The following is a 4,644-nucleotide window of genomic DNA, read 5'->3' on the forward strand; positions in this document are numbered from 1 at the left end:
AGGGAGTCCTCCACACCTGCCCGCCTCCTTTCCCCCAAAAACAGTACTTCTGTCTTGTCAGGATTCAACCTCAATCTGTTAGCTGCCATCCATCCTCCAACTGCCTCCAGACACTCACACAGGACCTTCACCGCTTTCACTGGTTCTGATTTGAAAGAGAATTGGGTATCATCCGCATACTGAGGAACACCCAGCCCAAACCCCCTGATGATCTCTCCCAGTGGCAGCATGTAGATGTTGAAAAGCATGGGGGAGAGGACAGAACCCTGAGGCACCCCACAAGTGAGAGGTCAGGGATCTGAACACTCATCCCGCCCACCACTTTATTAACACGTCCCAGGAGGAAGGAGTGGAACCACTGTATGACAGTGCCCCCAGCTCCCAGCCCCTTGAGGCGGTCCAGAAGGATGTTATGGTCGATGGTGTCAAAAGCCACTGAGAGATCTGGCAGAACTAGGAAACAGCTCTCACCTTTGTCCCTAGCCCGCCGGAGATCCAAGACCAGTGTGACCAAGGCAGTTTCAGTCCCATGATGAGGCCTGAATCCTGACTGGAAGGGATCCAAATGGTCAGCTTCTTCCAGGCATGTGGAAATGTTGGGTGATGCAAGAGACGGGCAATGTTAAAAGCAGCTGAGCATCTGTGGTCTGTAACTGCCATGTTGCTTTTGTGGAAACCAATTTGATGGGTTTTATCTTGTTTGAATAGCTAAGGTTTACGTCCCATATATTCCATGCAAAGTGTCCCACATTCAGTTCCAAGCACCTTGCGCATGAAAGCACCAGGCCTGAGAATGAAATCTCAAATGAAAACTCAAAGCAGAGAAGGTTAACTCATTGGCCTTTGGATGTTTCTGTTCTGGAGATCCCTGATCTTTAGCCAGACATAACAGCGACTCCATGGAGTGCAGGACAGAAGAGCGAAGCAGCTTCAGAAACAGGGTTGGGAAGGGGGAAAGGGGGCTTAGTCATCTTCTAGGGTGGAAAGGGGAAAGGAAAGGACAGGTTGGCCAATTATTATGGGGTGCAGAGTGCGACATGGCAGGTGGAGCAAGCAAGGAAGCAGAGCCCCTCCAGTTTGAAAATATTTTTGTAGGTTGCCTTCAGTCTTGTCTGGAAAAGGTGTCTGAGAAATAGGATGGTGATGACTGCAAGAAGGATAAGGAGTAGGATAAGAGAGCATGTGAAGATTGCCCTTCCTTCAAGTAAGCACAAGAGTCCATCATTTCACCTTTGAAATCTCCTTGCCCTGCATGTCCCCTCTCAACCTCTTCAATCGATTGACTTGGTTCTTTTCTTTTTGAAGAACTCTTTGAAGCTATTACTACTACCTGTGCTTTTTGCGTGTGAAGACCCCCAAACAACCTCCAAAATAAATCACACAGGAAACAGAATATTTTTGGCATTAATTTGGCCACAACTTTATTGTTTACAGCATGTGAGTGGTCGCTTAGGCATTGGTTCGGACTACCTGAACCTGCACCGGACTGACAACTGGAACCTCCAGAAGTCAGTAAGGGAAAACATACGGGGGGAGCACAGAGGCGGATTTTCGCCTCTTAGTTCACCCCAGATGCTCCCAGGAACTCTGGCATGGCCCTACCCCTGAGGGGAGATCGGACAGAGCAAATCGAGCCCCTGGATTCCTTTAACGGAATTGCCCAGCAGCAGCAACAAAATTGAGGGGCAGGCACAGCCCATCCATAATCCCCTCCACCAAAGAATGAACCAATGCCTAACAAAGTTACAAAGTTGTGACGATTTGCTACACGGTAGGCAAAAACCAAATGGCACCAGCCAATCAGCCAAGTGGCAAAATTCCTACCGGGCCCCTGCTCCAAAAACAGACGACCCCTAGACAGGCATAGCAAGGTCAAAAACACAACCTAAAATTATAGGGATGGAAGGAGATCCGCTGCACGATGCGAAAGAGGAAGTACTTTGCCATGTTCAGCCCCTTAAATAGCCCCTTATGTGCCAATCAAACCCCAACTGTCAGAAATCTGCCCCAGTAACAAAGGGGCGACCAATGAGGCAAGGAGGTCATCCAAACGGGCCCGCCCCTGCAACAAGAAGGCAGTTTGGTGATCTCACCGCAACACGTGGATCTCCATGATTTGGACGACATGATTTCCTGGGGGGTCGCAGGGGTACGCCTACCCCTAAACATTTTGTGAATCTAAGTTTGGCCTCATTGAGGGGCAGTTTTTCAATATATATATTTTTTTGAAAAAAGCAGACTACTACTAAGAATAAGAATAATCATTATATTTGTTCTGTTTTTGTTTGTTTGTTTAAAAAATTGGAAAATCTAATAAATATTCTTTAAAAAAATAATAATCATAATCATTATGAAAAACATCTTCATGTATGCGACAACGGCTGTGAGAGTTTTAATGGCACAAGGATGGAAGACTGAAGAAACCCCAACTAAAGAATCATGGCAAGAGAAATTGATGGATTATGCAGAACTGGCAAAACTGACACACAAGATATGGGAGAAGGATAACTGTGACTTTAAAGATGAATGGGAACCCTTTACAAAGTATTTGAAGACGCAACAAAGTGAACTGGACTCCTTGGCTGGTTTTGAATAACCATTCACAAACTTTTTATTGATAATTATTACTTAAATAGTTTGAGGATCTATACAACTGTGTAACATGCAGAAAACAGCATTTTTAGAGAAATCAAAGACTGAAACTGAGGAAAGTTGGGGGGTGGGGGTGGGTGGGTTCTGTGGGGGGAAGGAGGGGAGGGAGGAAAAAGAGGGAAAATAAGGATGATATGTTTCTGGATAATATGTTTTGTTTTAATTTTGAATAAAAAAGTAATTAAAACAAAAAGAATAATCATTGTGGGAAGCGAGCATGTGAAAAGTGCCCTTCCTTCAGGTAACCGCAAGGGTCCAGCAATGTGGTGGGGACAGGTGAGGGGTGAGTCATTTACCTGAGGGATACATCCCCCTAGCACTACTTATGTGGGGCATTGAATCCTCATCATAAATTTTTCATTTGATTCAAGCTATCTCGCTCTGAAACATGAATACAGCACATTTGAATGTTTGTGATTTTACTTCTGTGGAAAGTGCTATGACTGACAGAATGCAGGAATGCCGTTCCAGAGGCACGTGATTTTGGCAACGTTCTCTTCCACGTCAGCCTAAGTCACAACGTCCCAAAGAAATTACAATTATGAAATCTTTTTCTCCCTACCTGCCCTCTCTTGGCAAGCTTTGGGGCTCCATTTAGCTTAAAAGCAGGCTTTTGGCTTTGCCACCACAGTTCATCCAGAGCCATGAAGATCCTTCACCTGGGCTTCGCAGTTCTCTCTTTGCTGCTCCTGGCTTCCCCAGGTAAGGGATGGAGAGGAAGAAGACAGAGGGACACCTGCCAGCCTATTATGGTCTGGAAGAGGGAGAGGAGTACAGTTGCTGTTCTGTGGCCTTGCAAAGGAAGCTTACTTTTCTTTCTAGAGACGTTTCTTTAGTGGTAATCTCTTTTTGGGTATTCTTTGCATAAAAATGTATATATATCCGACAACATTGCCTACCAAAGTGTGTCTATTAGGGAAAACATGCACTGTGTTGCTGAATTTCCCCCATTATGCCCATCACTGCTGTGCAATCTCCCCTAATATAACCTTTATTTTCATTCTGTTTTCATGAAGTTACACTTTTTCATGTGAAGTTGAGTAGACACATTTTTAAAAAAACATTACTTGAAGGGAGAACTGCCTTTCAAAGGATGGCTGTGCTTTGATGTTCACATGTTAACTTTATTATGGTGCAGTAATACATGGAAAAATTGCATCAAATGTAAAAGTGGTAAGGAAAAACAAAAGGAGCCTCCTCTTTTCTCAGTTTGGTTAGATTTTATGGAATTCTATGCAATTCTATGGAATACATTTTAAAAAGTAAAATTTTGATTTGCCTCTTCCACGGGTCTTTCACTAAATTTGGCATATGTCGTGTCTAATTAGTGGGGAAGTTTTCTTGATGCAACATAGAGCCTTTTATTCTGGGTAGTCCTTAGGACTCTGATGGCTTCAGTTACAGGTTTTAGATTCTCTATAACTTATAAGCCATGTGTGCCTCACTTCTTGCTCTCCTGATTCATAGGTTGACATCCTCCACTTACAAGCAAATATCTGGATAAGCACATTTACCATTTCTTCTTGTGAATATAGCAAGGGGGTGAACAGGAGTGGCCAGTGGCGGGTTGGGGGGGTAGGAGTTAGGATGCCACAGCACCCAGAGAGTCACAGAGCCACTCCGGTTCAAAGAGCTATGGAGTTGTGGCTTTCTTTCTGCCTATTGTGAATTATCTTCCTTCTCCACACTTACGTTTGTTTCTCTCTTTGCACAGGATCTGCACAAGACGATGAAGTTAACAATTATGACGAGTGTGAAAATAGCGACGGTATTTGCATAAGTGGAGGTTGTCCTGATAATTCTCAATACATTGGAATGTGTGATGATGATCTGTTCTGTTGCAGAAGGTAATTTCTTCTTGCCAAAGGAGAATTACACCTCCTGCCCCTCTCCCTTGAGCCTCTGGATTGATCATTTTTTCATTTCATTTCATTATTTCATTTCATTTCATTTCATTTTAATGTTTGATGCATTATTGTATTTTATTATTTT

Source organism: Podarcis raffonei, chromosome 3 (assembly GCF_027172205.1).
Source record: "Podarcis raffonei isolate rPodRaf1 chromosome 3, rPodRaf1.pri, whole genome shotgun sequence".
NCBI classification, from domain to species: Eukaryota; Metazoa; Chordata; class Lepidosauria; order Squamata; family Lacertidae; genus Podarcis; species Podarcis raffonei.